The sequence below is a fragment of the Chaetura pelagica genome, unplaced genomic scaffold, assembly GCF_000747805.2.
Source record: "Chaetura pelagica isolate M959 unplaced genomic scaffold, ChaPel_1.0 scaffold20, whole genome shotgun sequence".
NCBI classification, from domain to species: Eukaryota; Metazoa; Chordata; class Aves; order Apodiformes; family Apodidae; genus Chaetura; species Chaetura pelagica.
This window is the reverse complement of record NW_009951958.1, coordinates 2538168-2546322: the sequence shown is the minus strand read 5'-3', so window position 1 is coordinate 2546322 and position 8155 is coordinate 2538168.

Below are 8155 nucleotides of genomic sequence, written 5' to 3'. Positions count from 1 at the left end.
TACACCGATTAAAGGGCTTGAGGGATTGATTTCTAAGGAAAAATTAAAAGAGCTCAATCTGTCAAGCTTGACGAGGCATCAGCCAGGAGCAGGTATGGGGGTCGGGGAACTGGACGGGGAGCTGCGGGTGCTCAGGGTATTCACACATCTCCAGGAGTTGCCTTCCAGGGTGATATAAGCAGGAGTGAAGGGATCAGAGGCAGGTTAGCAGGGCAAACACAGCTCTAAGCTCCTTCAGGTACCACCTGATTGTGTCCATGACTGGGTGGGTGTTCAACCAGAAATGAATTTTTGCTCACTGGGAGATCTTTCAGAGCTGGCAACAGATTTATTTAATCAAGCAGCCAGATTTGTTGCAGGATGAAATTAATTTTGTTCTGGGTAGAGTGGAGGTAGTTGAGGGAGATGAGGGCTCCTATTCAGAAGAGAGAAACAATACATGGTGTGATAAGGTGCCCAGCACGAATAGCAAACTCTGCAGCTCAGATAGGCCACCGGATATTTTTTTACTGTTTTGCCATTCATGAAACAACCCTGAGCTCAAATACGGTCATAAAGTGCATTCACTGAATGGAAAAAAATCATTAAAAATTGTGGTCTCTTCCTGGACAACTCAGTAACAGAAAGTGCCAGCTACATTTGTTGAATAAATTGCTTGCAGGGAATAGTTTTTACTAGCTCTAAATGGGATGAAATTAAGCGTAGGGGAATGAATGCCAAGTACCACAAAACTGTTCCTGGGTGTGAGAGGTACGAGGCGGGGAGCAGCCTCTCCAGGCAGACCTCAACAAAAAGCCGTGTTCAGACCCGAGTACCCTGCTCTGCCGGTCACCCTGCAGCTTTGGGGCTGCTTGGGCTGAATTTGGCACTTCCAGGTCTCAGCAGCAGAGGGCAGGGGCTGGCCATGGAGCCAAGGACTGGGGCCACCAGGCTGGGCAAATCGGCAGGAGATTTTGGGGCCCCCTTGGTACTCCTCAACAGCCCAGCATCCAGCTTTGCCCTGTATCTCCCTGCCAGTCCCAGGCCAGTGTGGAGACTGCAGTGGATTGCTTGGATTTGGGAAGATGGAGGATCATGAGCACATGGGAGAGGAGCAGAGCTCACTTCTTCCTTGAAAGGGACAAGACCCTGCAAGCAGTAGGTTCCTACCTGTGGCCACCTTCAGATGCCTCTGAGCCAGGATCACCCGAACCTGGGGTAGAGAACAGCTCTGGATCCCCCCCAGAATTTCCAGAAACTGGGATGGGTGGCAGAGGACATGCCCTGCAGGACGTCAGAGAGCTGAGAAGAGCACCCAGGCACATCCTTGTCAGCCTCGTGGCACGAGGAGGCAAGTGCTGAGCATTTCCATCACACTGTTACAGCAATTATAGAATCAGCCAAACGGTTAAAGAGGCTGGAGGATTTGATTTAAATAAATAATAATAATTTAGCTTCCAAATTGCTCCCACATTGAGGTGCTTCAGGCTTTGCGCAATGCAATAAAAGCCATCTCTAAAAAAAACCACAACAACAAAAAGCACACTAAAATGTTATCAGAAAACCACCACTCATTAAAATTAACAATTAAAACAAATTAGAAAGGCTCTACTGACACAGAGGGGGAGGAAGAGCATCCGAACGAGGAAAAATGCCTGGTAATTTTTAGTCACTGATAAGTAAAATAATGGTCTCATTTAGTACTGATTACCTAGAATTATTTAATTTTACTTCAAATTATTCAATTTTTGGTTGCAGTTACCTAGTAATTTTTAATTACAGATACATAATGCAATGACAAATAGCTCTTATTTACCTCTGTCTGCACAGAAGCGTGCGAGAAATCAATAGGCATTTCTGGTAAATTATTAAGCGACTTGATGAAATGATGGGAATGTTTTCCCATTAGTGGGAATTGCTGAGTCCCAGCTCAGGACCAGGGCCAGGCCCAGGGTGAGTGAGACAAAACCAGAGCAGCTCTAAGGCAGGGAGATCCAGAGCAATGGCCTAGAGAGGTTGCTTTTGGGAAGCAATGGGGTGGGAGCCGGGAAAGGATGAACCCACCCCACTGTGCTCAGGAGAGCAGCATTGGGTCCATTTTTAGCAGAGAGCAGGCTCAGCCACAGACTCTTGGCTGCCTCATTGATTTTTCCTCCTAATGGAAACAACCTGCAGGACTGAAAATATTTGCAAACTGCTCAGGTCAAAAGAGGGAGCAGCAATAACAACAGGGGCGGAGGAAAAGCTCTTCCAGGGCAGAGTCGTGCTGTGCCCCTTTCCCAGCATCTCTAGGATGTTTTCTTTTCCCTGGGCATGCTGCCTATCCTTTTTTTGTTATCCTCAAGCAAGAAAGTTCCCTGAGTATTTGCTGCACGTGGACCAGCCTTGTTAAAGAGAAGAGAATGGAAAGAGTCAGAGGAAGAGGAATCAGCTCTGTCCTTAACCTGTGCATGTTTCTAAATGACCAAAATTCACCCCATTCCCCTGATAGAGGGACTCATGCCTTGTGTCAGAGCCAGGACTCTTCAGGCAAGGCAAGATTAGAGCTCAAAGCAATAAACTGGAGATAGAGCCAGGAAAAACAGGAGGGTGTTCACTAAGACAAGTGCGAGGGTCAGCTGAGAAAATCCAGGGTTGGGGGAGGAAAGCCTAAATAAATACAGGGAGAAGCTGGCAAGGTGGCTGCTCTGTGGAAAGAGCTGGGGGACGTAAGGGATGGCAGGCTGAAGGCAAGGCAGGAGAGCTGCACTGCAGAAAAAAATCACAACATTAAAAAAGGAGCATTGTTGGGAAATATAAAAAGAGGATCTCGCCTCCAGCACCCTCCTCAGCCTTGCCTGTGAACACGCCCCATTCTGGGTGCCACTGCCTAACAGAGGTGGAAAATTAACAATGAGAGCATGACCAAGGACAGTGAGACCTGTCAGAGGTCTAGAAAGCCATTCAGAGCATCTGCCTGGCTGGGGTTGGTCACCCCTGATGGAAGGAGGCAAGAAGCAGGTATCTGGGCCCCTTGGTGGAGATGCTGCAGGGAGTATGAGACACCTCTATATTGAGTGAGAAACAACAGGCTGAAGCCGCAGAGAGAAAAATCTCATTTTAGATGCAATGCCTTCAGCTGCAAAGCCTATGGGAACCCCATCTCCATCCCAAAGGAGCTGAAGAACCTTCAGCAAACACAGTGGGGCTGAGCTAATCCTGCCCTCGTGCTGGGCAGGAGCCCTGGCAGCTGCTGGGCTGGGCAGGGGACAGGGAGCTTCCCCCCTCTCCATCCCAGGTTCACATCCAGACCCATCTCACTCTGCCCAAAGCCACCAGGAAAGCTCGGCCACTGGAGGGCTTTCAGCAGTCACTCTTATTTTATTTATTTTAAAATGAAAGGAATAGCTGTGAAACACATGATAAAAATCTATAGCTCTCCCTGCCGGCTCACAGATAGAGTCCCACGACTGTTTATATTGGAAATTCAATTCCAATCAGTGTATTGGCAGGAAAGGATTAAGGTCGGTGCCAAAATATGTTCATCCCAGTCGGCGCTTTCCTGAGCCTCCACGTGCTCCACCAGCCACTCCAGTACCTGCCGAGGGCCCATCATGGGACCTTCCTGCTGGAACAGCTCCATATGGGGCTCAGGTTGTGCCAGCACCCCGTGTGATGTGCATTGTGGAGGGTGCGGGCACATTCCTTGGTGATGTCTCCACATGCCTGGGCTGTGCCTGCCTCCTTCCTTCCCTGCAATGCTCTCATGCTTGGCTGCCCAGGAGGTCAGTGAGCCCCGAGACTGCTGCCCTGCTCCTCTGCTGCAAAAGCAATGCAGCTGGAGAGAAAAACCTTCAATATTCCTTCAAACACTGTTTGCCTCCTCCCTCAATGCCTTCTTCAAGGAGCAGTCCCTATATAAGATCCATATAGACCATCTAGGACCCAGTAACCAGGATTTTGCACACAACTGGGGTCTCCAGGATCCTCTTCCAGCAGCTCTGGAGCACTGTACCACTGAGTGTCCTAGCTGCAGTCCAAGCTGCTCAAGACATCACCGCACACAGCTTGGTGTTCAGCAATGGCCAGGGCACCAAACTGCCCTTGGGCATGTGATGGTGGGGCTGGGAAGCACTGTGCCAATACAGCAGCATATGTCCCATCAGGTTCAAGTGCCCCACTGCTAAGGAGATACTGGAAATAGAGTCAGGAATGGAGGATTTTGAGCCATGGGGTTTTTTAGGAGTCTGAAGATAAAGCTGGATAAAAATGAGTAAGGTAGAGGCATTACCCACAGGGTCTTATCTGATCTGGCACCCAAACCTGCTATTGCCTCCACTTCCCTATCTTGAGGAGTTTTTTTAATGCGCACAGCTACAAATCACCCCCTTCCAGCTTAAGTGTCAAATTAAATCAAGACAAATGTTCCCCTGTTCCACATTTCCTTTGGTCCTTGGCTAAGCCCTACAGCCCTTTCCCAAACCTCCACCTCCCACAACCTGGCATAACCCCAAGCTTTTGCTTTGGGAGACATCTTCAGCCTGAACTTCCCATCCTTCTGGCATGCGGAGCTGCTCCACCACCAGCCCCTGTTTTTGACAACAAGAAAGTTGCTGAAGACTTTTTGCAAAAGGAGGTTTCCTGTCAAGCTGCTCCAGCCACCATTACCAGAAAATTACCAGAAAATGTCAGACAAGACCAGAGCTTGTCTTGGCATCCAGCTCACTCTGAATCAGGGATGGACACTCACAGATGCAACAGACAAAGCTCTACCAGGACAGATGGCCAAACCCAAAGAGAGAAAGCTAAAATGTGATAAGAAACCCATTTTTACACCAACAGATGATTAATGTGTGGAACTCATTGCTGTAAGATACAATGAGGCAGAAAGTTTTGTAAGATTTTAGAGAAGATCTGACATTTATGCGGCTAATAAAAGTTTCTGTAGCTCCATGAGTCAAGGTAGATAAAAGGAAGATGCCTGGAGGGGAGATAAGGCCATGTGCTTCAGAGCATAAGCTAATGACTAATAGCAAAAGACAAAGAAGAAAGCACCCCTGGGAGGCTGGGTTTTTCCTGTGTACCAGGTGTTTGCTTGTGCCTTCTCTGAAGGTCCTGGCACATGTTTCTGCAAGACTGGAGAGGTGACGAGCTGCATCCCAGGCTTGCCCCAGGACAGCAACTCCCCTGCTCTGAAATTTCTACATTTTGTTTTGGTTTTAAATTAGCCCCAGATTTCTTAAAGCCCCGAGAAGCCTCTATCATTAATCCTCCTGACACACAACCTGGCCACATGCACTGGAGATCATTGCTTAAGGCTTGGCAGGGCTCCAGGCAGAGGGGACCAAGTGCTGATTCACAGGGGCCCCAAGAGGCCAGCTCAGCTGTACCAGCTCTGGCCACCCTCAGCCCCAGGTACACGTTGCACAGAAAGGTTTTATCTGAGCAAGGGTGTGGTGCTGCCTGCACTCTGCCAGCTACTGGAAGGACACTGGTGATGGTGGCACTGGTGATGGGTGTGTTGCTGGTTTGGCTGGACCCTGTCTGCATGGAGGGGAACACAGACCATGTGCACTCATTTTGCTGGTAGGAGCAAAGCACAAGGCCAAAATGCCACAGTTCAGGAGTACAGTGGTGACTCACAAGCCTCTTCTCCATACCAGAGTTAGGAAAAGTATCCCTTATCCTGGGCTGGGCTGAATCATAGGCACAGCTACAGAAATACGCTCGTGCTGCACATGGCAGTGCAGGGGCTTTGTGTGCACTCACAGCCATGTGCTCCTGCATCCCATCACCCTGCCCTTCCACCACAGAGGAATGCTGCTGCACATCTGCATCCCCCCTCCCCCAGTCTGCTGTTCCACTGCCTTCTCCTTTCAAGCCCCTTTTCTCTGTGTACAGACATCCAGAATTGCTGTTGGCCACCTGCCAGCATGTGCTTCTTGCCTTGGTCCAACACCTCTCACCTTTGCCGAGTTTAAATTATCTCAGCCTAATCCTCCCCTGTCTGTGGGCTCTGTTCTGCCTCCTGGCACACAGAGCTCTCTTTGTACAGGTACATCCTTCAGCACATGCACATTTAGGTCTCAGGACCCATTCCCTTCCTCTCACCATCTGTCCAACCACCACAGAACATGCATCTCTGGGACCATTAACATTGCCCAGGGGTCTTACCTTGAGGTTTGGGGGTCCAGATGCTTCTCATCTCCATACCATCACTTGCATGCAGCAGCGGACTCCATCTCCAGGGCCAGTCTGTTGCTCACTGCCTAGTTTGGCTCTGCAGGAGCCCAGGTATTGCTGGCCACAGGGAAGGTCCCTTGGCAGGTGGACATAGAATAATCAAAGCCAAAAAAGACCTTCAAGATCAACAAGTCCAACTTGTCTCCCAAAACACCACGTCCACCCATTTTTTTTAACACCTCCAGGGATTGTGCCTCCACCATCTCTCCGGGCAGCCTGTTCCAATGCCTCACCACTCTTTCTGTGAAGAAATTTTTCCTAATAGCCAATCTGAACCTCCCCTGGCACAACTTGACCCCATTTCCTCTTGTACTATCACCGGTCATTGGGGAGAAAAGGTCAACACCCACCTCACAACAACCTCCTTACAGGTAGCTGTAGAGAGCAATGAAGTCTCCCCTCAGCCTCCTCTTCTCCAGGCTGAACAGCCCCAGCTCCCTCAGCCTCTCCTCATAAGACCTGTTCTCCAGACACCTGATCAGCCTAATTGCCCTTCTCTGCACCCTCTCCAGCACCTTGATGTCATTCCTAGATTGCAGTGCCCAAAACACACAGTGCTCGAGGGGCAGTCTCACCTCGAGTTGAGGCCAAGTATAGGGGCAGGATCACCTCCTTGGTCCTGCTGGTCACATTATTCCTGATGCAGGCCAGGATGGTATTGGCATTCTTGGCCACCTGGACACACTGTTGGCTCTTGTTCAGCCAGCTGTCAATCAGCACCCCCGGGTCCCTCTCTGCTGGGCAGCTCTCCAGCCACTCCTCCCCAGTCCTGTAGTGCTGCTGGGGGTTGTTGTGGCCAAGATGCAGGAACCAACATTTGGCCCTACTGAAACTCATACAATTGACCTTGGCCCATCGGTCAAGCCTGGCCAGGTCCCTCTGCAGACCCTCCCTGCCCTCAAGCAGATCAATACTTCTACCCAACTCAGTGTCACCTGCAAACTTACTGAGGGTGCACTCTATGTCACCATCCAAATAAACAATAAAGATGTTAAACAGGAGCAGAAACACAGAGATTAGAGCACTGAGGGCAGCTAATTTCTTGCATTTTGACTCATAAATGCCTCCCCTCCAGGCTTATTCCTCCTCAAAAGCATCCAAGTAATTGTGTTTCTTCAAGCTGAGTTAGGAGGGACCTACCAGACCTTTCTATTTCCCCAAAAAAAACCTCATGGCTGAGCCTCCCAGCTGACACACCTCCACTCAGCTCCACTCATTATTCCCACAACTCCTCAAAAACACCTGTGGAAGGTCTGAGCTTTGGCCCAACACAGGCCCTTCCACATCCTGCCTCGACTGCCCCACAATGCTGAACCTGGGCTGGCCCTTTCCCACGGCAAAGCTGCCAAAGCCTGTGCTGGCCTCATTGCACCCTCCTGTTTGCCTCTCTTCACGTGTATCCAAAAACCCTGCTGCCACGTGTCTTTGCTCAGGCCCACTGTGTTCCTTACCTTCGTTGCAGTCACCTCCCTGCACCCACTTTTCCACTGCGGTGGGTTAAACCCCCCCATCCTCCTGCAGCCTCATGGCTGAGGCTGATACCTGCCCACAGGCCTGCCCAGCTTCACCAGCCCACCCAGGGGAGCTGCTCCCCCTTCACATACCCCCGTGCCCTGGCAGGGTTGGCCTCCCCCGAGCCCCCACCCCGGGCAGGAGGCAAGTTCAGCTGCAGCACTTCCAGTCTGGACAAAACCTCTGATGCAGCGCCCCCAGCTCCTCCTGCCGCTCCCTCCTCACGCGTCTTTGCGCCTCCCCCGGCCACACTCTTGTCATTTACTGACCACGCCTCAGCCTCCCTAGTTTGAGGCTGGAAGAACTCCGGGGAAAGATGGTTCTTCCTTTTGATTGCGTATTTACACGGCACCCAGCCGGGCCAGGGCACCGAGCACCCGCAGCTCACACTTGCCTTGGTGCCATCAGCTGAGCAGCCACAGACCAGCCCCGAGCCCCACCT